The sequence below is a fragment of the Nelumbo lutea genome, chromosome 5 (genome assembly GCF_056320005.1).
Source record: "Nelumbo lutea isolate HS-2025 chromosome 5, American lotus-T2T, whole genome shotgun sequence".
Lineage (NCBI taxonomy): Eukaryota > Viridiplantae > Streptophyta > Magnoliopsida > Proteales > Nelumbonaceae > Nelumbo > Nelumbo lutea.
The window spans coordinates 52,983,448-53,002,799 of record NC_142688.1 but is presented as its reverse complement, the minus strand read 5'-3'; the positions used below and the strand labels follow the sequence as shown (position 1 = coordinate 53,002,799).

General features: G+C 38.5%; 1 protein-coding gene across 1 annotated transcript in view; it reads right to left on the bottom strand.

The window, feature by feature from the left end:
• The window catches only part of LOC148852427 (alpha/beta-Hydrolases superfamily protein), a 73,794-nt gene extending 69,149 nt beyond the window's left edge, over window positions 1-4,645 (bottom strand). Inside the window, exons 1-2 of the mRNA XM_088945106.1 lie at window positions 4,536-4,645; window positions 3,825-3,983 (exon numbers count right to left, since the gene is read on the bottom strand). The gene's annotated coding sequence lies outside the window, so the exon portion shown is untranslated. The remainder of the gene's footprint in view (window positions 1-3,824; window positions 3,984-4,535) is intronic.
• Window positions 4,646-19,352: the final 14,707 nt, after the last annotated feature.

The window sequence follows — 19,352 nt, the reverse complement described above, 5'->3', positions numbered from 1 at the left end:
TCAAAAGGGATCTTTAATTCCCAGATAGATGGTTGAAGGCAACGTTGAATGTAGATAAGGAATGAAGTTGAATCATCTGAGGAGGATATTTCCTATTAAGCTGTTATGAGAAAGATCCAAACTCTCAAACTGTTCAAGCTTTGAAAGGAAGTAGGAATGTGACCTGTGAGAAAATTATTAGATAGGTATGAATGAAGCACTTTCAGGTGTCCTATTTCAATTGGAATTTCACCTGTGAAGGCATTGTTAAATAGGTCTAGCGTATATATTGCCAAGAGGCCAACTTGTGGAGGAATTCTTCCTTCAAGTTCATTCATGGACACATTAAGACATAGCAACAATGGAAAGAGATTTCTCATGTTTAAAGGAAGTTGCCCTTGAATATGGTTGTGTCAAGAACGGAGAGTAACGATGTTTCATTTTCAAGAGGCATTGGAAAATGTCCACTTAAATGGTTACCACTCGGTGACAACAAACCAAATAGAGTGTGAGTGTTATTGTACAACAACTTGGAAGGAATGGTTCCTTGAAGAGAGGCATTGTCCAATATTACACTCTTTAGTTTGTGTTGGGTAGAAAGGAAACTGAGAATGATATTGCGGCTTTGTCTGTTGATCTTGTAATTCTGTAGATTTAAATTCCCGAGTTGAAATGATGGGACCCAATTTGTAAGCTCAGTCTCAACCTCTAACAGGACATTGTTTGAAAGGTCAATGGAATTTAGATTAGAGTGATTAGCAAAAATGAGGAAGGAGAAAGTTCCATCCAAATGGTTTTTAGAAAGATCTAAATCCTTTAAGGAGTCTATTTCACTCAGACATGACCATATTGGACCTTCAATCAAGTTTTCCCCAAGATTCAACTGCTTTAGATACTGTAATTCACAAATCCCTTCAATGAAATAGAGAGGCTGACATGAATAGACAAGCAAAAAATGGTTCCCATGGAGCATGATTAGTTGTTGATGAGATTTAAATCATTTTTTTTTTGTTTTTTTAGAAATTGGTTTTTTGTCTTTGTATATCTATGTAATGATTTATTTTGCATGGTAACAATGACCAACCTGACAGTTAGCTTAGGTCATATTAGAGGGAGAGTCCTTGCTTGGTTGGTATGCTTTCAAGAAAACAAAGAATTGAATATATATACAAGGGATATTGAAATTTCCTTTTTATAACTTCTTCTTTCTTTCTTTTCATAAAATTGAAGAAAGGGGTTATGATATTTTGATTCACAAAATAAAGAGTATTGAACAATTTATCTAGAAGATATGAGATGATTGGATTTATTTTTCTTTTCCCTTGCAATAAGAATTATGAAAGAAATTATAACTGATAAGGGCAACCTTTGGGCCCTAATATCAATAAAAATATAATTTTTAAAATAGGTAAAATTTTTAACAAATATGGCATAACACTGTTCATCTTCTTCTCCTCCAAACCATATCCGCCCCAGCCCAGAAACTCCCAATGACCACCATCCACCAACTGAAATTGGGCCGTAAAATCGGTTCTTGAATAGAAGAAGTAATTCAAGCATCATTAAATTACCAATCTCTAGCGGTAGAAGACCAATTAAATTTGCAATGGCAATGTGGAAATATCGGAGTTTCGATAACTGCCCGAACTCCACTGGTATCCCTCCATAGAACTCATTGTATCCAATTTCCAAATGCTCGAGTTGAGTCACAAAGCCTAGCGGAATCGGTCCATCCAAGAAATTTCCAACTAAATGTAAATAGGGTAAATTATAAAGACCCTCCTATATTATGGGATTTGTGATAAAAATCCCCCAATATTTTGTTTTATGACAAGGATCCCACTGTATTATGACTTTGAGACAAAAACCCCCTTTGACCGTTAAATTAAATGAAAAAATGCATTAAATTATCAAAATGTCCTATTAAACTTTTTCTATTTTCGTTTTTGTCCTTTTTTTTTCTTAAAACATATTTAACCTATTATTTTCTCTTTCTTCTCTTCTTTTCTCTTCTTTTCCCCTCCCTCACCGCCCTCTCTCATTCTTTCTCTCTCCCAACTCTCACCCAATGCCATGAAAAGGGATTTTCTGGTCATCCCCTCCAAACCCAAGCCGCTCTTCTGCCTACAGAGACGCTCTAACCTTGGAGAGTGAGAGGTAGCATCATCATAGCCTACAAGAAACGATGAGTTAAGGGGAATCCAAATCAGAAACTACAAATTCAATGAAGATTGCAAAGACATCTTATACGGCTCCTATATTTTCCTAGAAGTTCGGAAACTGTCTAAGGCATGATTCACAGAATACCTAAATCGGAAAGGTGGATGAGGGCGTTTGCCAAATGCTGAACGAAACCAATGACATTTTAAAGGGAGAGAATTTATAAGTTGCAATTACAGCTTTACTAAGACCATAGCACAACAAATGAAATCTGTTAGTGCATAATTACCTAAAATGGGCATAAAGAAATGTTGAAATGAAAACGACGACGACGACAGTATTCATGAGGAACCAAAAATGGAGGATTATGCACATATGAAGTTACCTCGCATAAAAACAGAAGCTGAACTTTCAGAACTACGTGGCCCGGAGAAGCACACGCTTTCCCGACTAGACACGGTTGCACACACACTTATCGCCATATAAATGATAAATCTTGTCAAGGATCGGATTCTTTGACCCGAAATTCGCCAAAGAAGCTGCAGAGACGCCTCTTCTCCAAGTAAAGCCAGCTCTCTCCTTGCGCTCATTTCAACAGGTGGCACTGACTGTTGCTCACATATAGTTCTTAGCATTTCTTCCATAGAGACAGGAAGAGGAATCTCACAGAACGATCCGCCATTCGAAGAAAGCTGGTTTCAGAACCACGAGTGTACCAAAAACGTCAGGATCATAGAAGATTTGGAAAAGAAGGGTTCCCAAACAAGAAGAAAGGAAAAAACAACACTGTGACAAAGAGAGATATGCAGTTCTGAGCTCCGAGGCTAGAGCATGTGAGCAGTGAGCTTTCGACTTCCTCAACGTTCAACATGAATTGCAGCGGCGTCCCTCTTTTGAAGATGTCCTCCTCCACTTCCACCGCCGCCTCCGCCTTCATACCGGTCATCGATTTCCACGGCGGCAAATTCGTTTTCTTTTTCTATCTTAGCTCCTTCCCACAGTTTGTCGCGACCTCTGTCACCGCCGAACCAGTGTTTGCTCCTCTCTGTACTTTAGTAGAGCGAGCTCTCTCACGTCTTCCTTCCTCTAGTTCGGTTGTTTGAAGTAGTTAATTGTTTCCTACTCTCTTAATGACTTAAGAGAAAAACAGGGGGGAGAAACGAGAGAAATGTGGGAGGTTGGTTCCGAGTCTTGTTGTGCTGGTACCGAGGAATAAGACCCATAGAGGGAATGGAATTAAAAAAGCAAAACGGCGATAGGGCCGTTGCCACCGCTTCTGCACCTGCTTGGGTCCGAGAGCAAGCGGGGTAGACACGATTCGACACTAGCTTTATATCACCTCTCACTCGTCTAGTGCAATTGCACCAAACTCGTGAAAATGAGTTCAATGGGTTCAATGCCGATGTCAGAGAGAGGGAGAGTGAAGTTGGGGAGATGAACAGTATTTTTCTCGTCCTAATAGTAATTAGAACGGTAGATGGGGATTAAAAAATATTAGAACGGCGTTTTAGACGGAAGGCTAACGCAAGGAGGTTTTGTCTCACAGTCATAATATAAGGGAGGTTTTATTGCAAAACAAAATATAGGGGGTCTTTGTCACAGACCCCATAGTACAGGGGTCTTTGTAATTTACCTATATAAATACTTTAATCTCAATAAACTGCAAAACCCTCCAGTAATACCACCTTTGAAGAAGCTCCCGCTGAGGTTGAGCAGATCAAGAAACTGAAGTCGAGTAATCCCATGTGGCAGCAGACCGATGAAACAGTTGTTGTAAGCGTTAAAAATTGTCAATAACTTGAGCTTGGAGATACATTGTTGTGGCTGATGTCCAGAGTCCTGACCTGTGACAATTCAAAAATGGAATTGGGAAAAGGCCCTTCAAAGGAATTGTCGTTGAGGTTGAGGTGGTTTAAGAACCGCATTTCTGGAGGGATGAACCCAGAGAGATTCTTGTAGGAGAGATCAAGTGAAGTAATTGGGAGGCATCTCGGCCACACGTAACCCTTGTCCAAGAACACCAGGGCGGTGTCAAAGAAGGAGAGCTAGAAATGGTGGTGGGATTCAGAGAGGAGAGAGGGACTTTGAGGGAGGTTTTGAGAGATAGGAGAGAGAAGAATTGGAGAGGGATAGCTGTAGAGACTACAAGATTCGTTTCAAAGAAAAACAAAGAGAAGAAGAGGAAGAAGAACAGAGGATGGAAGCTGGTTTTCATGGTTTTTTTTTGGGGTGGAGGTGAGGTGTGAAAGGGTTTAAAGAGGGTGGATTTAAGGGAGGAGAGGTTTTGAGAGGAGAAGTGCTTTCTGGGAGTGCTGGGCGCAGAGGGTGTTTCATGATGATTGGTAGTCTTTAGTGCTATGTGAGAGGAAGAGAGAGAAAAAGAAGAAGATGAATACCTCTTGCAATGCCAATCCGCCGCCACCTCCGACGAAATCAATCTGCCGCCCATCAACACCAATGCCACCCATCTCCGTCCACTTCAAGGGTCTGCGCGGAAGTGGTTTGGAGGATAAAGAAGATTAACAGTGTTTTGCCCATATATTTTTTTTAAAATTGGTATATTTTATAAATTATATTAAAAAATTTGTTTTTATTGATATTAGGGCCCAAAAGCTGCCTTTATCAGCTATAATGGCAGTGTGAATAACTAATACATATGTTGTTCAGACGTAGTCTGATCGAATAAATAGGGTTAGGATTCATTGGGCTATCTATAAGTTAGATTGCCCGATTGAGTTAGGGTTTGAGAACATTAAAGGTTTAACAATTTTCTAATCCGATTTTACCCAAGCCCTAACATTATCCCTTTTCAAACATTTTCTTTTATTTGTTGAATATTATAAAGTGAGAGGCTTTGTGTACAATCCACTAAAGCTTTTTTCTTGTTGATAACCTATAAAGAAGGGATAGAGATAAAATTGGTACTTGTTGGGAAACTTTTGAGGTTGATTTTGATACAATTTATAGAGTTTTCTCATTTGTCCACCGAATCCTGCAATGTACAACATAAGCAAAGTAAGTTGAGAGTCCACAAATGAATTTGTCATGCTGTTACCCTTGGGAATAGCTGGTGGAAGTGAAAATTTTCTCCCTGCTCGTTCCATTGATCGTTATGGTATTTATATACATACGGTGGAGGAGTTTCTTGCTCTCCAATATTTTCTAAAACAAAGTTACTAATCCAGAAATGAAAGATATTTCTATACAGATTAGTACAAGTACAGATTCGGATAAAGACTTTTAAGTCGGGACTCTCACGAGTGGACTCTCGCGAGTCTTCTTATCTTCGTCCAATACTCCTCCTCAAGGTGGTGCATAAGGATTGTGAATGCCCAACTTGGGAAGGAAGGAATTAAACTGTTATTGTCCGAGGAACTTGGTGAAAATGTCAGCAAGTTGTTCACCGGTACGGACATAGGCAAGTGCAATAGTGCGGTCTTGGAGCTCATTGCGAATGAAATGACAATCAACTTCAATATGTTTGGTTCGCTCATGGAAAACAGAATTCGCGACAATGTGCAGAGCAGCCTGATTGTCACAAAACAGGCGTATAGGTTGAGGATAAGAGATACCCAAAGATGATAGCAGACCTTTTAGTCACTTCAACTCACAACTGGCAGTAGCCATTGACCAGTATTTAGCCTCGACAGAGGAACGGGAGACGGTATGTTGTTTCTTGGTTTTCTAGGAGATGGGGGAATGTCCGAACATGATAAAATACCTAGTAAGAGAGTGACGAGTGAGAGGGAAAATCGCCCAGTCGGAATCACAATAGGCATATAATTGCATATCACTATCAGAGCGCAAAAATATTCCTTGACCAGGACGTCCTTTCAGATAACGAACCACACGTAAGGCCGCATCCCAATGATCAACTTGAGGACTCTGCATAAATTGAGCTAGGACATGGATGCAATAACTGAGCTCCGGCCATGTAATGGTTAAATAAATCAAACGGCCCACAAGACGTCGATACCATTCCGGGTCATCCAGGAGCTTGCCATCAGCATGGGCAAGTTTATGATTCTGAGTAATAGGAAAGTGAGCAGGTTTGGACCCTAACAAGCCAACTTCGGCAATAATGTCAATGGCATACTTTCTTTGGCAAAGGAATATCCCCGAGGATCCGCGAGTTACTTCGATGCCTATAAAGTATTTAAGAGCACCCAAGTCCTTCATGTGAAAGCACCGGTTCATATATTGCTTAAATTTGTGGATGAATGTCGGGTCATTCCCACCAATGATTAAGTCATCAGCATAAACCAAGACGTGCGAGACAAGCCCATTCTTGCTATATGTAAATAAGGAATAATCGGAACAGGACTGTTCAAACCCAAAAGTTTTCCAGGCATCACTTAACTTAGAGAACCAGTTCCGGGGGGCTTGTTGCAAACCATACAAAGATTTTCGGAGTTTGCATACCTTTCCTGTCCCGAAGGCCGAAAAACCTGGATGAGGTTTCATATAGGCCTCCTCATGGAGATCACCATGCAGAAAAACATTGTGGACATCCATTTGATGCAATTCCCAAAGTTGGGCCGCAACAACTGCTAGGATGGTTCAAACTGTGACCATTTTAGCCACAGGGGCAAAGGTCTCGTTGTAATCACGACCTTCAACTTGAGTGTTGCCTAGGGCTACCAACCGTGCTTTAAATCTTTCGATGGATCCATCAGAGTTGTACTTGATTTTGTAGACCCATTTACACCCGATTGCCTTTTTTTCAGGTGGGAGGTCTTCCAAGGTCCATGTCCCATTGTCTTCCAAAGCCTGTATCTCTTGGTGCATAGCCTCGCGCCACCGGGCATCAATCATTGCTTCAGAGAAACGAGTAGGTTCTCGCCCTACAGTAACAGTTGCCAAGAAATATTTGTGTTTTATAGAAAAGTTATCATACGTCACGTAATTAGTTATGGGATAAGGAGTATCTAAGGACTGGGATGATGCGGGAGAAACATCGGAGGGGTCTAAACGACGGGTAGAGTGTGTGACAAAGTCCTGTAAATAGCTGGGGGGCCGCTCTTCTCGATGTCAGCGGCCTAATAACTCCGTGGTGGGCTGAGAAGCAGCTGGAGTTTCATTATCTCTGTAATCTGTATGGCTCCCTGTCTGATCAAGGGGACTTGTCTCCTCATCATTACCCATGCTCGGATGTCCTTCTTCGTTGATCATATCGCTCCCCTTGACTTCTATATGAGGTGACTCAGATACCATGTTAGGAGGAGTGGCCCAAGGCAACCCAATATTTTCTTTGACTACGGGAGGACTGGTTACAGATGGTTGATGTTCTGGAGTGGCAAAGGGAAATTCGGCCTCACTAAACACCACGTCTCGTGAGACGAAGTAATCACCAGACTCAAGGTCGTACAATTTCCACTCATTTTTCCTAAAATGGTACCCAACAAAGACACATTTCCTACTCCTAGCGACAAACTTGTCACGGTCCCTAGTATGCGAGAAACATAAGCACCCAAAAACTCTGAGATATTTATAAGAAGGACTTTGTCCAAATAGCATCTTGTAAGGTGTTTTACCACCAAGAAGGGTCGAAGGTGTCCGGTTAATCAAGTATCCTGCAGTCAAAACACACTCACCCCAGAAATCGATCGGAAGATGTGCTTGAAACCTAAGTGCTCTGGCTACACTCAAAATGTGACGATGCTTTCTCTCCACATGACCATTTTGTTGTGGTGTCCCAACGCAGGAAGTTTGAAATAAAATTCCTTGCTCGTCAAAATATGTCTTCAAGGATTTAAACTCTGTTCCATTATCACTTTTTACCACCTTAACCTTCTTATTAAATTGTCATTCAATCATGACACAAAAATTTTTGAGTGTTCTACCAACTTCAATTTTTTCAGCTAGCAAATAAATCCAAACCGCTCGAGAATGATCATCAACAATTGTAAAAAAAATATATAGCACCGCAAGATGCAGGTACTCTATAAGCACCCCATAAGTCATAATGAATCAATGCAAAACAATCAATTACTTTATTGCCACATTGAATAAAAACATCTATAGTTTGCTTTGCCTTCAAACAAACATCATAGGTTTTGTTCTTACTATTACTGATATTAAGAAGCAAACTAACCGTTTGATAATAAAGGTGTCCCAATCTCCGATGCCACAAATCACATGATCCAATTCCATCTATCTTGTAAGCACGAACCAGTGCCACACCCTTGAAGACGTAAACCCCATCAAGCTGTTCACCTGCACCAATAAGAGTTCTCAAGATGTGGTCTTGTATCACACACAACTTATTAGTAAACGTCACAATACAATCAGTGTCACGAAATAACCAGCCTACTAACAATAAATTACAACTGAGTTTTCGGACATATAATATGTGCAACAATTTAAAATTATTTCCAAGTTCAATAGTGCCATTTTTCATAGCCTCGGAGTGCGCACGGTTGGGTAAGCTAATAGGACAAGGTGCAACATCATAGGTGTTGACGAGCACATTCAAAGTCCCTGTCATGTGATGTGACACCCCATAGTCAACAATCCATTCAGTGGAGTAATTCTTAGAAGAGTTTTTTATTAGTTCTAGTTTTGTAAGCACTAAGCATGCTTGTAAGAGTCTACCATTGCTCGTCATTAAGCCCGTAACCCTGTTTTCGTCAATTACAACTGCATTAGAAGCCACCTCACGCCCCGCTGATGACTGGGCAGTATGAGCCTTTGCCGTACCTTGGCCACGTCCGTCAGATGGTCCAATATACTTATTCGAGCTCTAACCGTTCCTATCATTATTGGCAGCCATGGTGACCCATCAGCAAGATTCGTCTGAGCTGATTAAAACACGTTGAGTTTGATTCTAAGAGGAAGACAGACGAGGCTCACGAAGAAATCAGAACAAGCGAGCCTGCCGATTCCGAGTCAAACCCGAGCTCCTGCCTGGTTTCCTCCGATCCCGTAACGTCAATCTAGAACCAGGCGAAGCGGAAGGACCGAGAAAAGTAGGGTAAAGTCCCTGCTAATAATCTTGCAGGGGCGTTACGCCGGAAGGAAAGCCGTCATCATCCGATCCTTCAACGAGGGCACCCGAGATCATCTCTACAGTCACTACTTGGTCGCTAGGATTGCTAAGTACCCGAAAAATTTCAGGGGAGCTGCCCTGGCCTCCGCTACCAGCTTCTTCCTCTTTGTCAAGTGGCAGCCACTCGAATGTTGCGGTGGCAAATGTTGCCGCAATCACCATGACCGGCCCCGCTGCCATAAGTGTGCCAACCCCTGTAAAACCACGGCTAAAATCTACTCCAAAAAATCCCTCGTCATCTCCTGAATCCAAATACTGGAGATTGTTCAAGACTCAGCAAATTTCCGGCCTCATCTCGGCTATCACCTTCATTGATTTCTCCCCGGAACCCCCACACGATTTCATCGCTACCTATTCTTCCTCCTTAACCATCTACGATTCCCAAACCTTCAAACCAAAAGCGAAAATCTCCGATTTCACCGATGTCGCTTACTCTGCTACTTATCGTTCCGATGGAAAGCTCCTGGCCGCGGGAGGCGAGTCTGGACTCGTCCAAGTCTTCGATCTCAAGAAACGGATTCCCCTGCGTCAGCTGCGCGGCACCTCTCGCTCGGTTCGACTCGTTCGGTACCCAGGACTGGATAAACTCCACCTGTTCTCAGGTGGCGACGATGCTCTCGTCAAGTACTGGGATGTCGCTTCAGAGATCGACGATGCTCTCTCAAAGTTACGGGTGCAGTGCCATGATAGCTTCGGGTGCAGCAGGCTATCACAAAGTTACGTTGTCTACTGCTCTATTTCCGCTTGCCGACACAACAGAGTAACAACGACAGACCCTCCTCTTTTTATCCTGAAGCAACCTGGCTCTGATACCATGAAAAATTTCGGAAGCCTCAAAACCCCTGCTCATTCCATTGATCCTTATGGTATTTATACACATACAGTGTGCTCCCCAATACTTTTTAAAACAAAATTCCTAATCCAGGAAAGAGATTTCTATACAGATTAGTACATGTACAGATTCGCATAAAAACTTTCAAGCCAAGACTCTTCTTATCTTCGTCCAATAGAAAGACTTTAAGATTATTTGAATACAAATAAAGTAATTCGAATGAAGGGAGATTATGCAGTATGCACCCCGGTATTTATCCTTCATTGCCGAGGCTGTTGTCGTTAAGGTACAAATGTACAATACCTTAAGATTGCTCATTCGACATGCATGGTGAATTTATAGTATTGTGTGAATTCATTTGCAATTGAAGATCAAGAACTTTTGTGGTTACAAAATTAATTATGAAGAGATGGATAGATATGGTATATATTCTTCCATGTTTACCTTGAAGAAATGCTGACGAGCCTTTGAGATTGTTGAATGATATATCAAGCATTTCTAATGAAATCAGAGGATAATTTAGCCGGTATACTAATGCTTCGTTACTTCCAATATCATCACCCAAATTGTTTCCCCTCAGGTCCAATTCTTTGAGATTATTTGCCTGCGATGGTGCTGCCATGCTTAAACAAATAATTAATACCTAAATAGGTAAAAGTATAGATCAAATTATAATTATGGACATAGATTTAAAAAGTGAATAGTCCGTTTTTATTTGTATAGTCTTTAAGTTTGGAAAAGGCCAAATTCATCAAGAAATGCTCAAAATATAACGCAAAAAAAAAAAATAAAAAATAAAAAACCAGTTAGCTAGAAAGCTGACAACAACCAAATCCCTCTAAACAAGAAAATAAATATGTTAATTAAAGATGATGCCAAGGCAACCATATGTTAATTAAAGATAAAAATAAATATTCTTTATACCATACCCTTTATAAAAGGTGATGAAGCGTTGAGATTGTTGAATGATAACTCAAGTCTTTCCAGATGACCGAATAAAAGACACCTTGTTGGTAGTACATTTTCAATGTTACCCAGATTGTTGCCTTGTAGGAACAAATGTCGTGAGATTGCGCAGTTGACATAATGCTGCAAGCCAAACATATATACATTAGTGTTAATCAAGAGTTTTCTTCCAGATAATGCATTCAATCTAATTAATTACCTTGTGCCATAATCCATCCTCTAATGTTGTTGTGAGGTAAATGTAGGTGCTGCAGGTTCTTGAAGTGAGTATAAATGGTAGCATTTGGGTACCACTTTCCTACTCCTGCCTTTTCCCTTTCACCATTAATAACTATACCAACCACTCGGGACATTGAAGTGTAGAACTCGTCGCACTCCACCCCATCCCATTCACAACAATTGTCTCCGACCCAATCGTACAAGGTGGTTGTGAGTCTTTGTGTTGTGAGAGAGCTAATTTTTCCTCCTCCACACACCCTCGACAGCCCCCAATACAAATATACAAGTAGTAATAAACAATAAAGCTTACATATAACCTTAAAACCCTGTTATAACGATACCAAGATCTACCATCCATACTCGGATTTACATATGATAGCAGAAAATTAAACAACTACTACTAAAAGCAGAGGGGAGCAGTGCAGAGAAGAGAAAGGATCCTGGATCTTTATAGTTGCCTTAATTCAGTACTCGTAGCCCAACTCAAATGTTGTGTTATTAAGGGTCTAATAGGGCCGATCGGCCCAATCCACAAATTCAATTCAGGTAAACGCGCGCATACAAGTCAGTCATTTCTTCCGGACATAATATACCAAACGGATGACCACAAATGTAACACCAATAATGCCAAAAGACTTGACCGAAACTAACAAGACTTTGAAAAAAAATCGTGTCTTTCCATGACCTACGTATTCAGATATTTCAAATTAATTATTCCACTTTTCCATATTTCTATGCCTTTATATCCATATTGAACATTTCAATTGTGTCGGAGGTCTGCTTGTACACTGCATGTGCAGTGGGTAATTTGACTCAATCGTTACATATAAAATACAAGTTGGGAGCAATGCGATGCACGGGGTTTGAAAATGATATAATAAAAACACAAAGGGGTATATCATTTTTTTAAAATAATTAATAATTATATATTTTATTTACTATTTTTAATATTTTTTTATAATTTAATAATATTAATAATTAATTTTAGTTAAATTAATAGTCTAATCTCTAATTAATAACAATAGTTTAATGTCCAATAATTATTAAAAATTTATAAGCAAATATATAATTATCGAAAATAAATGTATAACAAAAAATAACTAATAAAAATGCAATAATTACAAAATGAAATTCAGATTCCATTTTCTCAATCTTTTGCTATAAAAAGATTTATATAAGCACTTCCCATTTTCTCAATTCCCAAATTTAGTTTGTGCTTAGAACAGATTCCAAAATGAAATCAGCCACATAGCCCATGGGATGCACAAGAAAACCTAATAGCCAATATGACAATAGAAAGATTAAAAGAAATGAACCCAAAAGAGTCTTTTCATATTTCGAATTGATCAAGTGGGTCCTCCCCCAATCTAAGCAATACTTATGGGTGATTTATCATAATAACTTTTATTATTCAAAATTTTAATTTTGTACTTAAAATTCAGATTTTATTAATTTCAAAATCTAAAATTAATATAATTGTTAATCTTAAAATCTGAAATATAAAAATATTTTGATTAAATTCTATTTAATTAATTCTTTTATTGTATATTAATTATATATAAAGTTTTATTCTTACTGATTAGAATTTTATCGATTAATGGTGTACATTATATAATATATTATTAATAGTATAAACTAAGAATGACTTTAATATTATATTTTATGAACAAGATAAATTGAAAATTACTTGCATGAAACTTGAACCTATGAAGGGTCCACACTAGAATAACAAGTTGTATGGAGAGCTTAAAACACTTAAAAAAATTTATCATGCTGGAGTAGCTCAGTTGGTTAGAGCCTGTGGCTGAACAAATTCCAACATGAAATCAAAGCATGCTCATGGGATGCACAAGAAAATCCAATAGCAAATATGATGACAGTAGGAATTAAAAGAAATGAATCCAAAGGAGTCTTTTGATATTTCGAATTGGTCAATAGTCCTACTCCAATTTAAGCAATACTTTTGGGTGACTTATCTATAATAATTTTTATTAATCAAAATTTTAATTTCGTAATTAAATTAATATTTTATTAATTTTAAAATAAAAAAAATTAATATAATTATTAATCTTAAATGTTTTTTATTAAATTATATTTATTGAATTATTTATTTTATATCAATTATTTCTAATGCTTTTATTCTTAGTGATTAGTTTTCGAATTTTATCAATTAATGGTATACATTATTAATAGTATAAACGAAAAATGACTTTAATATTATATTTTATGAACAAGATGAATTGAAAATTACTTGAATGAAATTTGAATCTATGAGGGGTCCACAATACAATAAGAATTTATATGCAAAGTTTAGAACACCAAAAATAATATATCATGCCAGAGTAGTTCAATTGGTTAGAGCGTGTGGCTGTTAACCACAAGATGGAAGGTTCAAATTTTAAAGGATTCTTTTGATATTTTGGTCAAGTTGGTTCCACTGATGTTTAAGAAATATTTTGGGTGATTTATCTATAATAATTTCTATTATTCAAAATTTTAATTTTGTAATTAGATTTCAGATTTTATTAACTTCAAATCTAAAATTTATATAATTACTAATTTTCAATTATGAAATCTATAATTACTTTGATTTAATCCCATTTAGTTAATTATTTATTTTATATGAATTAGTTATAACGCTTTTATTCTTCGTAAATAGTTTTCAAATTTTATCTGTATATATTATATTATAGTATACAATAAAAATGACTTTAATATTATATACTATGAATAAGAAGAATTGAAATTATTTGCATGAAAATTAAACCCGTCCATACTAGAATAACAAGCTCTATAGAAAGTTTACAACTTCTAAATTAAATGTTATGCTTGATTAGTTTAGTTGGTTAAAGTGTGTGGTTGTTAACAACAAGGTTGAAGGTTCAAACATTTCCTTTAGTGATTTTCCTACTAAAATTCGTTTGTTATAAAAAGATTTATATTAACCCTTCCTAATTCCTGTTTTCCCTTGTGTTTGGAACAGATTGCAAAATAAAATCATGTTTGTTAAGTTGATTCCATTGTAATCTAAGAAATACCATTGGGTGATTTATCTATAATAATTTTTATTAATCAAAATTAAGATTTTATTAATTTAAAAAATTAATATAATTATTAATCTTAAAATCTGTAATCTTAAAAGATTTTGATTAAAATCTGACTCCTCTACCTCTATTTTTCTTTTAATGTTGCTAATCAAGTTCTTCTTTAATTATAAGAAAAGAAAAAAAAAAAAAAAAACTGAACTTGAGTCAGATTTCAAGGTTAGATAAGCTTTGCTACACTTCAATAGCAATGAAACATAAGAAAATCAAACATTTTTCTCTCAATTATTTTCGCACAAAACAAACATAGGAAAAGGAAACTTCTCACAATTGTTCCTTGTATAACCGAAAAATGAGAAGTGGAAATTTCACACTTTTTCATTTCATCCTTTCCCATCCCACCTAAATTTTCTCATATATCTAACGGAGACAATCAGATCTCTATCAAAAATTCATTTGCTGGAAATCTTTGTAGTTTTGATTGATTCTCTAAAGGTTGTTGGGATTTGTGTCGTTTTTGTATAAATGCAGAATTCAAGCCAATCACACGGTCTTGGCTAAATGTATGTCAACTTTTCTTATATTTTTGGGATGTGGAGAGAGTAGAGGAAATTATTAGAGTGGTAGATGCATGGTAGCAGTTGAGTACCTTTTTGGTGGTTTTTTATTTTGTTTACAGAGTATGGTGGTGATGGACGCCTTTGGCTGATTTAGTGCATCTCGCCATCTGATTCACCGCCCACCATTCTGTTTTATCATCCACCTTCTTCACCGTCTAAATTGTCAAAGAGTTGGAAAAGATCACTGCTGCTCTGGTTTATTCTCACGTAAGAAGTCAACAAACAATGTTTTTTTCTCAAAGAATAATTTTGGAATTTTCAAATGCTTTAAATCAAATGTGATATAAGTTTGAATACTAAAGTGAGAATACCCCCAAAGTAGAAAGTATTAATCTGGAATTTATTCAAAAAAGGGAATAAATTTGGGGTAAAAAAAGTGAATATGGACACTCTCTTATTTGATTGTATATAATCAGATTGTTTATATGTTGTATCTATCATTAAAATTGGTCCGGATGACATGTTTTTAATAAAGGGCTATGTTTTCAAGTTTCATACAAATTAGTTTAAGTTCATTTTCAGATTTGATTGTAAGTCGATTTTAATTCATTTTATTAATAATTCAATGAATGAGATTCAATTTGGCAAGTTATATAAATGGATGTGGCCGGTCAATAGATAAATGTAGGTAACAGTTGTAAAAATGTATGAAGAAATTGAACTTAAATATTTGAAGCACATCAAACCACTGTAGAGGACTGCAGGATGAGCAAAATGCAAAATCTAAGTTGTTAAATGAAGTTGCAAGCTGAAAACTATGCTGTATCGTGCCACTTGGTCATTGTCTTTAAAATAAACTGCATTCATCCACTATGGTACAACTAGGTTCTTTTGTACCGGTTTCTAAGGTTTTTGTGCAAATTTATTTGTACTGATGCAAAATAATAATAGTACAAAAGAAGTCACTTAGAAAGTTATCACTCAATGACAATAAATCAAGTCGAGTGTTATTGTACAACAATTGAAAAGGAATGATTCCTCTAAGAGAGGCATTGTCCAGTATTACAGTCTCTAGTTTGTGCTGGGTAGAAAGGAAACTGGGAATGATATAGCGGCTGCCTTTATTGATGGTTTTGCAGTTTCCTAGATTTAAATTTCTCAATTGGAAGGATGGAACCCAATTTGGTAGCTCAGTCTCAATCTCCAGTAGGACATTGTTTGCAAGGTCAATAGTTTTTAGTTTAGAAAGATTAGCAAGATTGTGGAAGGACAAAACTCCATCGAAATGATTTTCATAAAGATGCAGCTCTGTCAAGTTCCGTAGTTCCCAAATCCCTGCAGCAAGGCGGAGAAGCTCTGTCAAGTTCTGTAATTCCCAAATCCCTCAGAAGTAAGTATTTAGTCATTCTATGATGACAACTGTGGCCTCAACGTTGATTTTTAATTTTTATAAGTTGAATATATATAAATGATCTGGATCCACCATGAAACGGTTATTGCCTATCATGTCATTTATCCAAAAAATAGTGACATCACATCACATTTAATCATAAAATTTTATAAAATATTTTTGTTCTGATGCCAGTAATGGAATACTTATATTTGAAAAATTTTAATTATTCTCATTTGAAAAACAGAGACTTTTGTTTACCATACTCACAGCATAGCTTTTGCACAAAATTTAAGTATATGGTTGTTAGATTGGAGTGACAAAAACTAATTAAGTGGCAAGTTGCTAAAAAATAGTATCAATAAACAATATCATCATCCTTATGTTAATTAAATATAATTATTAATTAATTTCTAATAAATCTTTTCTTTGCAGCAGTAACAGAGGTATCTACCATCTAACAGTTCTGAGAGTAGAATAATCGCTATAAAATCTTATTTTAAATGAAGAAGATACTTCAAGTCCAAGCACATGTAGTAATGGCAATGGGGCGGGTTCAGGGCGGGGATTACATTCCCCATCCCCGACTCCAGCCCCCAAATCACCCCCATCCCTGTTCCCAATCCCCGACGAGAAAGAAACCCCCCTCCATCCTTGACTCTGGCGGGGATGAATTCCCCGTCAGACATCCGAATCCTCGAGGATTTAGCCATTAACAAAGCAAAAATGGCATTGTGAGTCTAAGAGACTGAGAGAAAGAGAGACTGAGACTGAGAGAGAGAAAGAGAGGACCATTGCGAGTTGAGGCCGGCGACAAGAGAGAGTTCGACGAGCAACGATGATAATAGACTGGTAGTCTGAGAGATTGAGATCGAGTTGCGGTTCTTTCTTCTTTGAGTATCTCTTTCCTTTGTCTAGACTCGAGTGGTAGATTGGTAGTTGGCGACGATAGATGTTCGACAATGTCTGATGTCCGACGGGCAAGTGGTGATAGCGACAACGGTCGACAATTCGGTGACAAAGACGAAGGAAGAAGAAGACTAACTAGGGTTCACGGTTTAGAGTTCTTTGTTTGTGTCTGTCGAAGACTCTAACCTCTGAGTGTTTGTGTTTTTTAAGTTTTAATCTTGAAAATAAATGGATAATAATATAATAATATAATATAAGTATTATATAAATAATATCAATATTATATATTATATTATAGATAATTATATATTTATTCATCAAGGTAGGGATTGCATTCCCCATCCTCGTCCCCAAACCTAATCGGAGTTTCAGGGGTAGCCCCATCCTCGACATTGCCACCCCTAAGCACATGTTGCACAAGCCCGGATCTACTTCTCACAGTCTGGCGCCTCAAAACATCCTCACAAAATGTGAGGATGCCACACGTCCTCAAACCCATGTGAATTCTATACACGAGTGGAGGAGCCTAACAGTTGTTAGGCCTCTATTCCGTTAGTCACCCTCTCACCCCCACCCCCCTACCCAAGTCTTATTGGGCATTTTCTAGATTACTATTCAATTCTCGCTTAAAGCCCTTCCCTCTCCTTTTTTCTCTCTGGGAATGAAAGAATGAAACCCTAATGCCCTCCACCGATTGTAGTGTTTTTTCAAGTGGCTGGCGATCTCACCGGTGAGAATAGATTCCGATGACAATACCCTATGGTCATTGAAGAAACGAGACTCCAGCAATTCTGCTTATTTCTCCTTTCATGCCAAAACTCTCATCCCTATTCAACTACAACATTAGTTAATTCAGTATCTGCGCCTATGCTGAATTCAACAACCTACCAATCTCGTTCTTGTCGAGATAGTAGTTCTCACATTGGGAATAGAACCTCTAGAAGAATTAAATGTGAATCCTCAACCTGTTACTTGAGGAGATTCCGTGTATCCACCATCTTCTATGCTAGATAGTTGTTTCAACCAAAGCGAGTGCCTCTGCATTTGGGACTACAGGAGTTACCAATCAGGGACTGTCAAAGGGGCAGCATGCCTATTATTTGAAGCAACATGAAAGGTTAGCTGTTGGAAATGCTGACCATGCAAAAGCACCTTCCCATATGGATGATAAAATAACTGAAGTCTTCAAATCAGGTTTGGAGAGGTGAAAGTCTGGTGGCAACATAGAGACCCATTACCTTGGGGGAGGCATGCCCTAGTTGAGGTCACCCATAGGGAGACGCATGTAGACGGTCAGGATGTGATTCGGCCCTGATAAGGTGGTCATCCAAGCTCGTCGCATGGGGTCGCGCCATTGGTCCTACGTTGGGAGCCAACCTCCGCCCTGCTGGACACGCTGATTGGTTACACTCTTGGCCACGTGTTGACACACCAGTGGCCTGCCAAAAGCGCCTACATCATTTTCCCCCCACTCTCGAGGCCATGGTGGAGGTCTTAGCTGAGGACCTCGGCTTCAGCCAAAGAGAGTGTCATTCTTGTTGGGAGGTGTTGAGTGGCCTTATACGGTGAGGACCTTTGCTGTAGCCAGGTTGGAAAGAGTGGTCTTCAAGCATAGAGGTGCTGGTGCCAACTTTGTAGTTGCCGAGGATAGCTCGGTTCGGGAGTGTGGAGACGTCGGCTGCGGCTGGGGCCTTATCGGTGGTAGTTCGGCCCATGAGTGTGCAAACATCATCCTCGGCTTCGAGGGGATTCCATTAGCTGTTGTGCTGATTCCGCTCCTTGAGGAGGTTGTAGAGGGCTGAAGAGCGCGGAGGCATTGGCCTAGAATCCAAAGAGCTCGGTACTGTGTTTCCTATGGGTACGAGACATGCCTGCCCCTAGTCATGTACTTCCAATGAGTTGATGAGTTCGTGCGCGGGCCAGGTGTCAGCTTCTAGCTGATCACCACCGTGTGAGGTGTACACAACGAGTGAATGTGCCATAACAGCACACCAAACAAATTTCGGCATCGAGTTTTGTCCAGGTGCGTGGCAGGTCATAGCATTGAAGGTCTAGGTCATGCCCGAGGTGGGCATCAGGTCGCAATCGTACACGAGACGACGATGATGTTCTTTTGCATTTGGTGCAGAGGACTGGTCATTCAAGTCAATTTGGGTGGGGAGTCGAGCTTAGCCCCTAGTGGCGGAGGAAGCTTTGACGCGGGCTGGCCTCAGCTTTGCTCGCCTAGGTAGGAGAATTCCTATCA